The sequence below is a fragment of the Canis lupus genome, chromosome 1 (assembly GCF_011100685.1).
Source record: "Canis lupus familiaris isolate Mischka breed German Shepherd chromosome 1, alternate assembly UU_Cfam_GSD_1.0, whole genome shotgun sequence".
Lineage (NCBI taxonomy): Eukaryota > Metazoa > Chordata > Mammalia > Carnivora > Canidae > Canis > Canis lupus.
The window spans coordinates 112356342-112373210 of record NC_049222.1 but is presented as its reverse complement, the minus strand read 5'-3'; the positions used below and the strand labels follow the sequence as shown (position 1 = coordinate 112373210).

General features: G+C 42.9%; 1 non-coding gene across 1 annotated transcript; it reads left to right on the top strand.

The window, feature by feature from the left end:
* Positions 1–14968: 14968 nt before the first annotated feature.
* Positions 14969–15075, top strand: LOC119869964. The gene has a single exon (XR_005354844.1). It is a non-coding gene; the product is annotated as a U6 spliceosomal RNA (small nuclear RNA).
* Positions 15076–16869: the final 1794 nt, after the last annotated feature.

The following is a 16869-nucleotide window of genomic DNA, read 5'->3' as shown; positions in this document are numbered from 1 at the left end:
ACAGCCTCAACATCAAGAGTCATACGCTCTTCTGAATGAACCAGCCAGGTGCCTCTCTTTTCTTTTTTTTTAATTGAAGTATAATTGGCATAAAGTGTTGTATTAGTTTCAGGTGTACAATATAGTGATTCAACACTTCTATACACACTTAGTGCTCATGTGGACAAGTGCTCTCCTTCATCCTCATCTCCTATTTCACCCATCCCCCCACCAACCTCCCCTCTGGAAACCACCAGTTTGTTCTCTGTATTTAGGAGCCTGTTTTTGTTTGCCAAAGAGAATAAATCTTCCATTATAAAGATTTTATAAATCTAAAGATTTATTTATTTATGTTACAGAGAGAGTGAGAGAGAGAATGGATGAACACAAGGGAAGGGGCAGAGGGGGAGGAAGAGACTCAGACTCCCCACTGGACATGGGGCTCTATACCAGGCTTGAGCCAATGACCCTGAGATCATGACCTGACCTGAAATTAAAAAGTCAGACACTTAACCAACTGAGCCACCGTGTGCCTCACAAAGAGCGTAAATCTTAAGTATTCCCACTACACATATTAAAAATGGTTAACTATGTGAGGATGTGTTAATTAGCTGGAATGTGGTACATTTCACATAACATACGTGTCAAATCATCATTTTGTGCACCCTAAATACATACAAGGTTTAGTCATCAATTATACCTAAATAAACCTGGGAAAACCAATCAGGTGGCTGTTAGATCAAAAATGGGCTCTTTAGTGCTGCTTAGAATAGGAGCAAAAATTCATTAGTGCGCCCAGCACGTGTCTACATAAGCATCCATGGAGAAAAATATAACGCAAACCGTGTGTATCCTTCTAAATTTTCTACTAACCACATTAGAAAAAGCAAAGAAACAGATCAGATTAATCACATTTCAGGGTACCTGGGTGGCTCAGTGGTTGAGCATCTGCCTTCACCTCAGGTCGTGATCCTGGGGTCCTGGGATTGAGTCCCACATGGGGCTCCCCATGGGGAGCCTGCTTCTCCCTATGCCTACGTCTCTGCCTTTCTGTGTCTCTCATGAATAAATAAATAAAATCTTTAAAAAAAGATTAATCACATTTCAATCCAATATGTCCAAAATATTATCATTGTAGAATGGGACCCATATAAACATTATTAATGAAGTATTTTACATTCCTTTATTTTTTCTGCCAAGTCTTCAAGTGCAGCATGTCATTTATGTTCACAGTGCATCTCCATCCAGACCAGCCACATTTCAAGGGCTCAGTAGCCACATGTGGCTTCTTTATTGCACAGTGAAGATCTAGACATACTAGCTAATTACTACATCTTCACAACAGTCCTATAAAGCAGGTACTGCTTCTGTTTTATAGATGAAACTGAGGCACAGAAAAATGAAGAGACTTGCCCCAAGTCACAAACTGGGGGAGGAACTGGGCTGTGGACCCAGAAAATGCAGCTCCTTGCATGTGGAATCAAGATGGGCTGCTGCACAGGTCAATATGAGGCTGGGTGAGAGAGTGCCCATGGGGGCTTCTCCCACGCTCACCAGAGGTCTCCGCAGAGGATAAGGATGATTCTGGAGAATGCTGAAGAACCTTGCGCCAGACCCAAGCAGGAGGGTGTGGGTGGGAATCCAGAGGCATGGGAAAGGATTGGATCATCTGCCTCTCACTTGCCACAGACTGCCAAGGCCAGAAAATCCCCCGGAGCATCTGGCTGCAGGCTGTGGACTGTAATGCTACTGGCTCCAGTGGGATGGAGCAGAAAGCTGGAGCTGAGTCCCTGTGAAGGCCCAGACCCAGGAGGGTTGGGGTGGCCAGGCCTTCTTCAATGGTCCATCTGGTACCTAGCTCTGCACTGAGAACCCCAATCTCTCATGCAATCACCCTTCCTTTCCGAATGGGAAAACTGAGGCTCAGAGAAGTCCCATGACTTGTCCAAGATCACATGGGAAGAACAGAAAGGATGTATCAGGAAGGACAAAAAAACACACTTCCCAACCCTCATCCCATGGCCATCCAATTCCCCTTCCAGAGGCAAGGGTACCAACTGCTTGCAGGTATTTCCTGAAATATTTTAGGCTATACGAGCATTCATAGCCAAATCGTTTTTTCAAAAGATTTTATTTATTTATTTATTTATTTGAGGGGACGGCAGTAGGGAGAGAGAACGTGAAGCAGATTCCTCGCTGAGTGTGGAGCCCAAGACGGGACTGGATCCCATGACCTCAAGATCATGACCTGAGCTGAAACTAAGAGTCAGATGCTCAAATGACTGAGCCACACAGATATCCCCTGGTCATTTTTTTTTTTACACAGAAGTGGCACACTATTCTGCATCTTCCTTTTATTTTCCACTTAACAATATCATCTTCAGGGACGCCTAGGTAGCTCGGTGGTTATAGTGTCTGCCTTCGGCTCAGGGCATGATCCTGGAGTCCCAGGATTGAGTCCCACATCAGGCTCCCTGCATGGAGCCTGCTTCTCCCTCTGCCTGTGTCTCTGCCTCTCTCTCTCTCTCTCTCTCTCTCTCTGTCTCTCATGAATAAATAAATAAAATATTTTTTAAAAAACAATATCATCTTAATGATCTCTCCAGATTAATACATATGGATGTGCCTTGTTTTTTTTTTTAAGAATGCCCATAGACCTCAAACTATCTGAATGTAGCATAATTAACTTAACCAGTCCCCTCATAAGGAACGTTTAGGTTATTCCCCATTTTCTTCCATTAGAAACACTACTGAAATTAGTATCACTTGGGGAAACCTCCTGCCAGCCCTAGGAGGCCATGCCCATAAGATAAGTCCCCTGGAGGATAAGTCAAAGTGATGAGCATTTTTTTTAAAGATTTTATTTATTTATTCATGACAGACACACACACAGAGAGAGAGAGAGGCAGAGACACAGGCAGAGTGAGAAGCAGGCTCCATGCAGGGAGCCCGACATGGGCCTCGATCCTGGGTCTCCAGGATCACACCCCGGGCTGAAGGTGGCACTAAACTGCTGGGCCACCAGGGCTGCCTGTGATGTGCATTTATTATTTTGAAAAACATGTCCACACTGCACTCCAGATTCCCACCTCCACCACTGGTTGACTACCCATCTCTAAAAAGGGCTTTTCGCTCTCTCTGTGTTGTTTAAATGTTTTACAGTGAGAAGGTATTCACGTACTACTTATGTAATTAAAATTAAATAAGCCCTTCATTAAAAACTCAAACCTGGAAAGGAGAGAAACCAGAAGGGCCAGTTCAGACTGAGCCTCCCACCCTGTCCCCTGTCACATCTACCTTGTCCCCAACAAGTCCTACCTGATAGTGAAATCCATTTCTCAAGCACAAACACGGACCTCAGTGACCTTGGGAAAAATGCAGGGATGAGATGATGTAATTTTCCCTCTGTGGTTTTTTTCATCTGAATTAGATTCTTCTGCTCTTCCCATAGTTCTTTCTTCTCCTCCCTCTTCTCTCCTCAACTTCTGTTTCGGTGAGCACTGTACTGAAAATGTCTCTCAGGTCTGTCCAGTTCAATGAGAGAACACTTAAGTTATGCAAAATCTGGCATTTTCACAAGAAAGGAAGAAAGGAAGAGCAGTGCTAGGAGTTTAGAAGTAGAAACTGGAAAAGCAAAATAATAATCTATTCTATTTTAAATACATTAATGTCTCTCTTTCCTTTCCCTTCCCTTCCTGAACACAAGCAAGTAGATGGTGTCTGGAAGAGGGGATAGATCAGGGAGGGGGGTAGGGGGAGGTACACAGGGCTCAGAATCGGGTGTCAGAGCCAAGTAGGGTCAGGGTGGCATCCGTACCAGGGGCAGGGGGTCTGGGCAGGTGGCAACCCCAAGAGACTGGTTGACATTTGAGGGGATTGAGCAAAGAAGTAAACAAATAAAGATTTCTCACTGATGGAGAAATGAGCTATAATTATGCAAACAGTGAAAACTAGAATGGACTATGCAGAGTTGGGTTGGAATTGAAGATACCAGGGGAAATTCATGATTTTCAATATGTAAAAAGAGATCCAGAAATGAATGTAGATGTAAGTCCATGTGCATATATATGTAGGTGTATATGTGCATATTCCCAATCTCCATCCAGCAAGAGCCAGTCCGTGACCACATGGAGCAGCCAAATCTTGATTTCTAAATTTCATTCCCCTGAAATGTGGCAGGGTTTCTTCTTGGGGTGAAGGCTACTTTCAGGACTGGATTGAGGAAAGTACAAGATGAGTCTGGCACATCTCACTGTGCCAGGAAGCAAAAAAATGCCCAGAAAATGAGGGGGTCAGGTCAAAAGGATATGGGAGTCAGCTTAAAGGGGCTCTCTCAGGTCAAACTGAGGACAATTTGAACATCATAGTAAACAATGGTTACAATAGATTATCAGGACGTCTGATCCTGATAAGGCTCAGCGGTCGAGCGCCTGCCTTTGGCTTAGGTCGTGATCCCAGGATCCAGGATTGAGTCCCACATAGGACTCCCTGAGGGAGCCTACTTCTTCCTCTGCCTGTGTCTCTGCCTCTCTCATGAGTAAATAAAATCTTTTTAAACATTTTTAAAAGTTTAGATGAGGAATAGGGTATTTATCTCCAAAACATCTCCTCAGAAAACACATGATTAACAAAGGGGGAGAAAAAGAGTAATTTTACAGTAGAAAAGTCTGGAAGACACCCCCTTACTGAAGTATCACAGCAAATATCCTGAGGGGGAGGACCTGAAATTACTTCTGTGACACTCCAGCCAAAGACGCTTAGCCAGACTCTGATTATAAGAAGATACAGGATGAATGCACATTTATGGATATCTACCCCCAAACCGGCCTGTCATGTTTGCACGTTCAAGGAAAGAATGAAGAATGTTTCCAGACTAAAGGAAGACACGGAGACATGCAAGGTTATGCAATGCCAGAGTCCAGATTGGAGCCTTTGCTACGGAAGCCATGACTGGGACAGCCAGTGAAACTGAATGGAGTCTGAGAATTGGGTGGCAGTGATTTATTGATGCTAATATTATTCATTCGTGAGGCTGTAACCTGGTTATACAGGAGAAGGTCCTTGTTTGTAGGAAACACACAGTGAACATCCATAGGTGATGGGGGATAATACTAGCAACTCACTCTTGGATGATTTAGGAAAAGCAATTTCTTTGTACCAAGTTGTACCTGTAACTTCTCTGTAATCTTGAGATCTTGCCAATTAAATAATATTAAAACAGTGCTTTTAAAACTTGTTTGAGTACACTGGGGGTGAGGAATACATCTGGCATCAACGTCGACGTGAAACATATTTGCAAAATTGCAATAAAAATGTCACCAAACGAAACATAACCTTGCTTCAAAAGAGAATATCAAATACGGTTTTATAAATTGTTAGTATAACCCAGGAGAATAACTTCCAAGAGAAACAGTAAAAAAACAAACCCCAGAACACTGCTGGAGATTAAATTGCCTTCATGACCTAGAATTTTTGTCCAGTCTTTTTGCAAGTGCGTCATAATGACAAACATATATATAGGTTGTAGCACGCCCTGGGTGCTGCTCTAAGGATTCTGCAGATACTGCTTAATCCTTGCAGCAATCTTATGAGGAAGGTAATCTTAGTTCCCAATTTGAAGTTGATGAATCTGAGGCTGGAGAAAGGTAAACTAATTTGCCCAAGGTCACACAGCTAGGAAAAGGTGGAGCTGGCTTAGAATTTTAGCCAGATCTCACAACACCCTGTAGAATGGACATCATCATCCCCCATTCGACAGATTGGGCAACCAAGTTTCAGAGAAACTAAATCGCTAATTCACAGTCATGCTGATTTTGAAAAGCCCAGACTTGTCCCCAAGTACAGACTGGCACAGCCAGGGAGACCTAATGTCAACAGTAAACCCTGAATCAGGAATCTTGGGCTGTCAATCTAGAGTTTTGCCAACCAATATGGTAGCCACTAGCCATATGTGGCTGTTTCATTCAAATTAATTAAAATTAAAACTGTGGTGTCTCACATTTGCCACTTTTATGTTTAAGAATTTTTTAAAAGATTTTAGGTATTTATTCATGAGAGACACAGAGAGGCAGAGACATAGGCAGAGGGAGAAGCAGGCACCCCATGGGGAAGCTGATGCAGGACTTGATCCCAAGACCCTGGGATCACGACCTTAGCCAAAGACAGATGCCCAACCACTGAGCGACCCAGGTGCTCCAACGTTATTATTATTTTAAAAGTAATCTCTACACCCAACATGCAGCTCAGATTCACAAGCCCGAGATCAAGAGTCACACACTCTAACCAACTGAGCCAGCCAGGCACCCCTCACCACTTTTCAGCATGTGCTTATGGCTACCACGCTGCACAGCTTAGACTACAGGACATCTCCATCATCATCAGAAGTCCTATTAGACAGGGTGGAAACTAGAGACTGCTTTGCAAGGGCTCAACAAGTATTATTTTCAAAGGGGGGACTAGAATATTCCAGATAGTTTTTAATTAAATGACAAATGTAAGAGCACCCCCTAAACAGACTGTTGGTAACAACCGCATTTCGTTTTTCACTAAAGAGGCAATGCCACATTTTTCACATAAAGGTCTAAGTCAGGAAAAGGAGCCTGTTGGCCCACAAACCCCAAGTGGGTTTCAATCCATGGTCATAACATGGTCATGATACAGTCATGGCTGTGACACCTGATGGTACCTCTAAAGTCTCACCTTGTAGACTTCTAATCCACTGAGTCAAAACCCCAGATCTTACTTTGAAGTATTTGGCATTCTGCATCACGGAAGGTACATATGGCCTCGAATAAAGAAAAGTGGAGAAAACAGAAAACAAAGGGTCTGCCAATAATAGCAGCTACCAATCACTCTTCCCAGCAAGGGCTGTTTACAGACCTAGTCTTCATCATTCTCACACTACCCCTGGGAAGCACACAGGATTACACCCATTTTTACAAACCAGACACGGTGGCTCACAAAGTGAAGTCACTGCCCAGATTCACACGGGTCATAAATAAAGGAATATGAACTTGAATCAGTCCCATCTCAAACTTCACATCCGGCTTCTTCCTGTGAATGGATTTACCTAATCTAAAGCAAGCCCAGGAGAGACACTGGTTCCAGCATAAAAGCACTGGAAAGCTCATGCAGACAATTGTCAAAGCAAATAGGATTACAGTACACTAACAACTAATTCACGCTAATGATAGGTCAGAGGCAGGGTGGAGAGGAAGCCAGGCACAGGAGGGCAGGTGAAAGGTTTAAAAGTCAATCGGAGAAGGACAAACATTATATGGTCTCATTCAATTGGGGAATATAAAAAATAGTGAAAGGGAATAAAGGGGAAAGGAGATAAAATGAGTGGGAAATATCAGAGAGGGAGACAGAACATGAGAGACTCCTAACTCTGGGAAACGAACTAGGGGTGGTGTAAGGGGAGGTGGGCGGGGGGTGGGGGTGACTGGGTGACAGGCACTGAGGGGGGCACTTGACAGGATGAGCACTGGGTGTTATTCTATATGTTGGCAAATTGAACACCAATAAAAAATAAATTTATAATAAAAAAAAAGAAGAAAAAAAAAAAGATTTCCGAGTGAGGGGAGGAAATGCCCAGCTGGCTAAACTTCAGTCTGTCGCTGTACTCTCTAACCAGGCCCCAATGCTCTCTGCCATCAACACCGCCATGTGGGTTGAAATCATAGATCTTTTCTATCTCACCCACTAGAGTCCAGTGCAGTAATAACAGAAATTTTGAGACCTGTACCCTCCATCCAGCGGCCACATGTGGCTAATTTGAGCACTTGAAAGAGGACCGAGTAACTGAATTTTAAATTTTATTTTGTGTTAATGAATTTAGACTCAAATGTATACCCCACACATGGCTAGTGTCTGCCATATTGAACAGTACCTCATAAGAGCAGGGCATCCCCAGATGTATCCCCCAATGTGCAATGGGTGAACTAGTTGTTCTAGAGGCACTCTCTGGGGTCAGACTCCCGGGTCCAAATCCCGGCTCTGGGAAACCTTGAGGAAGTGACATAATCTTGAAGGTACCTCAGTGTTTGCATCTGTAAAATGGAGCATCCTTAAGTGGCCCTGAAAAAGTGTTGGAAGTTATTGAATCTAAGTGCAGAGCAAATAAATGTGCATTGCATGATCTTTCCAACTTGTCTGGGTGAGATTTTTTTTCCTAAGATTTTATTTATTTATTCATGAGAGACACAGAGAGAGGCAGAGACATAGGTAGAGGGAGAAGTAGGTTCCCTGTGGGAAGCCCGATGCGGAACTCGATCCCAGGACCCTGGGATCACAACCTGAACTGAAGGCAGCTACTCAACCGCTGAGCCATCCACATGCTCCGATTTTATTTTTAAATAAAAGTTGGAAAACCCAATGCTCGTTCTATTCTGCTCTGGGCATTCAGTGGTGCTAGTAAAGTGCTTACCTCAGTGCCTGGCACCTAGAAACAATGGAAGCCTTAAGAAGTTGAGCAAGCATTTACCTGGCAAACGCCTCCTCTCTGTCATGTGCCAGAGACATAGACAAATAACACGTACTGAGCACCTTCTAGATGCCAGGTACTGTCATAACCCTTTATATGTATTAACTTAACTTTAATCCCTACAGCCCTCTGAGGCAGGGAGGTTATTATCATTTACTTTAGGAAAGTAATATTGTTGCCTCTTAATTTTTTTATTTTTTAAATAAAAATAATGGGCAGCCCAGGTGGCTCAGCGGTTAGCACCACCTTCGGCCCAGGGCATGATTCTGGAGACCTGGGATCAAGTCCCACGTCGGACTCCCTGCATGGAGCTTGCTTCTCCCTCTGCCTGTGTCTCTGCCTCTCTCTTTCTCTCTCTTTCTCTGTGTCTCTCATGAATAAATAAATAAAATCTTAAAAATAAATAAATAATTTTTATTTTTAATTTCAGACTTAGAGAAAAACTATAAAAATGACACAAAGAATTCCTATATACCAGGGCATCTCGGTGGGTTAAGCACCTGCCTTTCTTTGGCTCAAATCATGATCTCAGGGTCCTGGGATCTAGCCCCGCAATGGGCTCCCTGCTCAGTGGGGAGTCTGCTTCTCCCTCTCTCTCTGCCCCTTCTCCTGCTCTTGCTCTCACTCTCAAATAAATAAGTAAAATATTAAAAAAAAAAGAATCCCTACAGCACCCATCAACCACATTCCCCCAAGTTAACATTTTACCATGTTTATCACTTTCTCTACTTCTGTGTAAATATTTTTTTCCTGAAGAGTCTGAGAGTAAACAGCAGACATGTTGCCCTTTTACCTCTAAATAGACACCAATGTGTATTTCCTAAAAACAAGGACTTTCTCTTACATAAGCATGTCATATTTATCTATAACAGGCAATTAACATTGGATATTAAAAAAAACATTGGATATAAATGATCTAATTTGTGGGGTTTCTTGAGTTTTTTTTTAAGATTTTATTTATTCATGAGAGACACACACAGAGAGAGGCAGAGACACAGGCAGAGGGAGAAGCAGGCTCCATGCTGGGAGCCCCATGTGGGACTCTATCCCAGGACCCCAGGATCATGACCTGAGTTGAAGGCAGATGCTCAACCACTGAGCCACCCAGGAGCCTCAAGATTTTTATTTATTTTATTTTATTTTATTTTATTTTATTTTATTTATTTATTTTTTGCTTAAATAATGTCTCTTGCAGCAAAAGAAAATTCTGGGCTCATGCACTGCATTCTGTGGTCTGTCTCTTTATTCCTCTTTCTTCTGGCATCCTTTGTTTCATGACATAGATATTTTTGAGGAGCAGAGGTCAGTTGCTTTGTAGAATGTCTCTCACTTTGAGCTTGTCTGATGTCTCCGCACGGTTAGATTCAGGACGTTTTGCCCAATACCATTGAAGTGACGCTGTGTCCTTTCTTGGGGCATCATATCAGGAGGCCCAAAATGTGTCTGTCCCATTACTAGTGATGTTAACTTTGATCACTCAGTTAAATGGTGCTTCCAGGTGTTTTCTTTCTTTTTTTATCTTTTTAGACGATTTGATTTATAAGTAATGTCTATGCCCAACATGAGGCTTGAACTCAGGACTCTTAGATCAAGGGTCATATGCCCCTTGGACTAAGCCAGCCAGGCGCCCTGGGGGCAGGGGGCAGAGGGGGGTTCTTTTTATTTTTATTTATTTTTTATTATTATTATTTTTATTTTACAAGTTGTAATTAGTTTATTGTTAGATTCAATATATTTTTTTATTTTAATAAATTTATTTTTTATTGGTGTTCAATTTGTCAACATACAGAATAACACCCAGTGCTCATCCCGTCAAGTGCCCACCTCATGCCCGCCACCCAGTCACCCCCACCCCCCACCCACCTCCCCTTCCACCACCCTTAGTTCGTTTCCCAGAGTTAGGAGTCTTTCATGTTCTGTCTCCCTTTCTGATATTTCCCACTTATTTTTTCTCCTTTCCCCTTTATTCCCTTTCACTATTTTTTATATTCCCCAAATGAATGAGACCATATAATGTTTGTCTTTCTCCGACTGACTTATTTCACTCAGCATAATACCCTCCAGTTCCATCCAAGAGGGAGGTTCTTTTTAATGTCAATATTCCTTCCTGTGAAATTAAGTATCTCAGGGGGAGATCATTTGTCACCATATAAATATCCTGTTACTCCTCAAACTTAAGCCCACTAATTTCAGCATCTATAGTGTGGCTCTAGATGGAGATTCCCACAACCTTTTCCTTGGGTTCAATTAATTTGCTGGAGCAGCTCGCAGGACTCAGAGAAACACTTTACTTACTACAACACCAGTTTATTATAAAGATATAACTTGAACAGACAGATGGAAGAGATGCATAGGGGGAGCACAGGGGGATGGGGGAGCCTCCATGCTCTCTGAGTCCACCACTACCCCCCATATCTCCAGGAAATCACTGACCTGGAAGCTCTCCAAACTCCATCCTTTCGGGTTTTTATGCAGGACTTTCACTGCAAGATTGATTAAATCATTGGCCACTGGGGACTGATTACATTCCCCACCCCATCTCCCCTCCCAGGAGGTCAGACTGGTAGGAATCAGAGTTCCAACCCTCTAATCACCTGACTGGTTCCCCAGGCAACCAGCCCCCAATCCTTTAGTGCTTTCCAAAAGTCGCCTCATTAACATGAACTCAGGTGAGCCAGGAAAGGGGTTTGTTATGAAGACGCTTTTATTGCTGTCATCATTCAGGAAATTCTGTAGGTTTTAGGAACTCTTGGAGAAACCAGGTCAAAGACCAAACATATATTTCTTATTATAAATCAAATATCACAGCATCTATTATCAGCTCTTGCCTGAATCAATTATTCTTTTTTTTTAAAGAACAGTTGTTGTTTTTTTAAGATTATTTATTTATTTATCCATGAAAGACACAGAGAGATTGAGAGAGAGAGAGAGAGAGAGGCAGAGATACAGGCAGAGACAGAAGCAGGCTCCATGCAGGGAGCCCGACGGGGGACTTGCCCCGAGCCAAAGGCAGATGCTCAACCGCTGAGCCACCCAGGGATCCCCTATTCTTTTTTTTTTTTTTCAAGATTTTATTTATTTGACAGAGCCCGAGAGCTTGTGCACACACACACACACACACACACACACACACACACTAGCAGGAGAAGCAGCAGAGGGTGAGGGAGAAGCAGGCTCTCCCCTGAATAGGGAGTCCAATGCAGGGATCATGACCTAAGCCAAAGGCAGACGCTCAAACTCCTGAGCCACCCAGACATCCCTGAATCAACTATTCTTTAAGATTTATTTATTCATGAGAGAGAGAGGGGGGGGGGTTGCAGAGAGAGAGGCAGAGACATAGGGAGAAGCAGGCTCCTCTTAGGAGCGCAGATGCAGGACTCGATCCCGGATTCCGGGATCACAACCTGAGATGAAGGCAGCCGCCCAACCGTTGAGCCACCCATATTTATTCATGAAAGACACAGAGAGAGAGAGATAGCTGGACACACAGGCAGAAGGAGAAGCAGGATCCATGCAGGGAGCCCAACGCCAGACTCGATCCCGAGTCTCCAGGACGTCGCCCTGTCCGAAGGCGGCACTAAACCGCTGAGCCATCGGGGCTGCCCTGAATCAATTATTCTTTTTTTTTTTTTTTTTTTTTTATGATAGTCACAGAGAGAGAGAGAGAGAGGCAGAGACTCAGGCAGAGGGAGAAGCAGGTTCCATGCCCCGGGAGCCCGACATGGGACTCGATCCCGGGTCTCCAGGATCGCGCCCTGGGCCAAAGGCAGGTGCTAAACCGCTGCGCCATCCAGGGATCCCTGAATCAATTATTCTTAATGAAGATTCCCAAATGGTAATGTTCTGATTCCATCATTCCTCTACATTCATTAGTTGACTTGTGACTCTAAGAAAGAGCTTTCTCTTCTCTCATTTATTGACTTACACCCTTCTTTAAAAGATTCTTATTTATTTTGAGAGAAAGAGAGAGAGAAGGCATACAAGAGTGAGTGCTGAGGGTGGGTGGGTGGTGAGGAGCAGAGGGAAAAAAGAGGAAGCACACTCCTTGCCGAGCAGAGCGTGAAGTGGGGCTCGATCTCACGACCCTGAGATCATTATCTGGGCCAAAATCAAGAATTCAGCGCTTAACTGACTGAGCCATCCAGTCCATCCAGCCATCCCTGACTTACTCACACCCTTAATATCGCTATATAGTCATGGATTCCTCTTTCTTCAATGGGTTATAACCTTTCACTATCATTATTTAATTTGGTGCTCAATTTGCCCCAGATTCAGTCGTAGAGAGTTTCTTTCAGATGTGTCCTTTTAACACACACCCATCGTTCTTTGACTATGTTCTTACTTCGTAGGTCGCCTCTGTTTTAAAGATGAAGACACTGAGGCACAGGGGAATTGAATAACTTGCCACCTTTACGTATTGTAGCCACAGGACCAAGATCTGAATGCAAGCACTGGCGGTCCCAGAATACAAGCTCGTAGAAACTCAACCATGGAGTGTCTTAACCCAAACCAAAACCATGACTTCTTGTTCACAGCCATATCCCCTCCACTCAGCATGATGCTTGACCCACAGTACCTGTTAAATAAAGATGTATGAAGGGTCGCCTGAGTGGCTCAATTGGTTTAAGTATCTGGCTCTTGATTTCAGCTCAGGTCACGATCTCGGGGCCCTGGGATCGAGCCCTGCATTGTCAGGCTCCCCACTCAGTGAGGAGTCTGCTGGTCTTGCTCTCTGCCCCTCCCCCGTCTGCCTGCCTGTACACTCTCTCTGTCTCTCTCATGTAAATAAATCTTTTTGAAAGAAAAGATTTCTTATGAAATCTGGGGTACCTGGCTGGCTTAGTTGGAGGAGCGTGTGACTCTTGATCTCAAGGTCATGAGTTCAAGCCCCACATTGGGGGTAGAGTCTACTTAATTTTAAAAAACGTATGAAATGGTGGATCCCTGGGTGGCTCAGTGGTTTAGCGCCTGCCTTTGGCCCGGGGCGTGATCCTGGAGTTCCAGGATCCAGTCCCAGGATCGAGTCCCGCATCAGGCTCCTGTCGTGGAGCCTGCTTTTCCCTCTGCCTGTGTCTCTGCCTCTCTCTCCTCTCTATGTCTATCATGAATAAATAAATAAAATCTTTAAAAAAAACGTATGAAACGAATAAAGGAATGAATGAATAATCCATCTGTCATATCCCTCAGATCCTAATTTCCCTTCTTTCCTTCCTTAAATCCACTCTTAATCATGATAGTCTCACTTGTGCATATACTCTCAAGTCTCTGGCTTTGTCCTCTTGATAATGCAATCTGGCAATATCCCACTTTCTACCGCTCAGTTTCCATACTCACGTAAGTGACCAAAGCTGGAGAAAAATCACACAACTCTGCTGGAAAGTCTTACTTTAAATTCATGATTCATAACTTCCACTGGGCTCTTAATTCTGCCTAGAAATCAGCCTACATGGTCACGTCCATTCCCTTGCCTGCGCTCCAATTTCATACTTTCTCAGCTTCTCACAAAGCAACTCCCATTACCCTCCATGGACATCAAACAATGGAGGAACTACTCAACGTGATCGGTCTTCAGGGATATGCTTGCAAAAAACACAATGAGATACTACAACACACCTACACAAAGGATAACATTTAAAAGACCTACTGATGACACCTTATATTGATGAGAAAGTGGAGCTACAAGAATCCTTACTCACTAGCAGGACTGTAAAACAGTACAACTGATTTTGAAGAGGTCTGGTAGTTTCTTAATAAGCCAAACACATGCCAGTCCTCTGACACAGCAGTTCTACTGCCAAGAATTTACATATGAGCAATGAAAATTTATGTCCATAAAGGTAAGTGTACAAGAATATTCATAGCAGCTTTATTCATAATAGCCCCAAATTGGAAACAGTATGAGTGTTCGTCAATAAAAGAATAAATAGGGGCACCTGGGTGGCTCAGTGGTTGAGCATCTGCCTTTGGTTCAAGTCGTGATCCCGGGATCCTGGGATCGAATCCTACACTAGGCTCCCCAGAGAGAGCCTGCTACTCGCTCTGCCTATGTCTCTGCCTCTCTCTGTGTGTCTCTCATGAATAAATAAATAAAATCTTTATTAAAAAAATAAATCATGATATGCCACTTTATGTGGAGTGAAAGAAGCCTTACACAAATGAGTATATACTGTATACTTCTATTTATGCAAAGTTCTAAGGCTTTAGATACCGAGCACTTGAAATGTAGCTAGTGCAAACTGAAATGTAATAAAAGCATAAAATACACAAAGCATTCCAGAGACTGAGTACAAAAAACCCATAAAATATCTCATTGATAATGGTTTTATATGGATTATGTATTCAAATGATGTCTGCGCATATAAGGTTAGAATATATGATTAAAATTAACCACATCTTTTTACTTTTTTAATGTGGATACTAGAAAATTTTGAATTATGTATGTAATTTAAGTGTGTCTTGTGATATATTTCTGTTGGGCAAAGCAGATCTAAAATTTTTAAGTAAGTGCTCACTTTGGCAGCACATACACTAAAATTGGAATGATACAGAGAAGATTAGGATGGCCCCTATGCAAGGATCACATGCAAATTTGTGAAGTTCCATATAATTTTTAAATTTTTTGTTTACTTATTTGAGAAAGAGCACAAGCAGGCAGGGAGAGGGAGAAGCAGGCTCCCTGCTGAGCAAGGAGCCTGCTGGCTGGATCCCAGGACCCTTGAGATCATGACTTGAGCAGAAGGCAGCCGCTTAACCAACTGAGCCACCCAGGTGCTATAGGGTCCTGGGACTGAGCCATGTGGGGCTCTTTGCTCAATAGGAGGCCCACTTCTCCCTCTCCCTCTATTCTCTCTCTCCCTCTCTCATTCTCTCAAATAAATAAATAAAATCTCTTAAAAAATACATATGTGATAAATAAATGAATGAATGAAATTTATAAATAAGACCAGGAGCACCTGACTAGCTCAGTTGGTAGAGCATGCAACTCTTGATCTGGGTGTCATGAATTCAAGCCCCATGCAGGGCATGAAGTCTACTTAATCAAAAGAAAATTTTACTTCATAAATAAGACAAAAGCAAAACGACATATATTTCTAAAACATCTTACTGGAGCACTGTCTAACTTCTAGAACCACTCAAGGATTCTCTGGTTCTCAGGGGGAATGTAGCTTTGTATGCCCTACTATATATCACTGACTAGGGCCCACACTTTATAAGGTTTAGACTCAGCTTTGCAAATTATTTTCATAAATGATAAGAAAATTGATAGACTGAAAACTTGTTCTCTGGTAAATGCAAATGACTTCAGATGTAAGTGATATCTGCCTGGTAAACAACGGAACCCCAACAAAATTGCACCTGCCAATGTTAAACAGGCAAGAAGGACTTTATTCAGGGGGTATTGCGGGAGGGTAAAGAGGCCAGCACTCAGTCTGAACTCAAATCTGCTAAAACAAAGAGCAGTTGGGTTTTTAAGAGGTGGGGTGAGGGGGACATCTTAGGTCATCTGTGTTTGCTAGTTGGCTTTCCCCAAAGGAAAAGAAATCTGTGCGACAGGAGGTAGTTTTACAACTTGGAAGAAGGTGCCCACAGAAGTGAGGCTTTCACCACCTCCTCTAGGAAGACTGTAAGACAGACAGGGGTGCTACCTCCTTTGAAGTTTACATTTCAAAGAGATGGTTCCCAGGGCCTAGAGAAAGACGTGTTTCTGGGCTATAAAACTGGCAGGAGGCTTTTAAAGACATTTACATAGATCTCAAAGGCATAGAGAAAGAATTTATAATGACAAGTTTTCTAAAGTGAGTGCTCTAAGAAAAGCGAGGTCTGGGGCTTCTGTGGTTAGGCCATCTGGATTCTGGAAGGGCTGGGGTGAGAGGGAGGTCAGGAGTTTAAAAGTGGAGAGAAGCCTATCAAAAGTTTAGTCAAGCTGAAGGAAAAGTTACAGCCCTCTTGGTCCAGCCCTGTAAAGCCAGTCTGCTTGGGTTCAAATCTGGGTTCCAGTGCTTATTAAAGCTGGGTGACCTGGGGCAAGTTTCTCAACCTCTCTGGGTCTGGTTTCTTCATCTTGTAAAATGCAGATGATGAATACTTACCTCATAGGATGGTTATATAAATCAGGTATGTCAATCCAAGTATAGCACTTAAAACAGTACCTGATATGTGGATTAATTGCTGTAGGTAAATTATTTTACTGTTCTGAGCCTCAGTTTCCCCAAACTTTCCATCTGAGAATGTATGCAGAAAACTAAATGAGACTCCAGATGCAAACACCCTCAGTACAGGCCTGGCATGTGGTAAGACTTTTAAAATGATTAACATTCCGTAACTACAGTTACTATTAACTGTTGCTTACTTTCTTATTAATTTCCTATTTTGTTCCTATAATCATTATTTACTATTGTGTCACC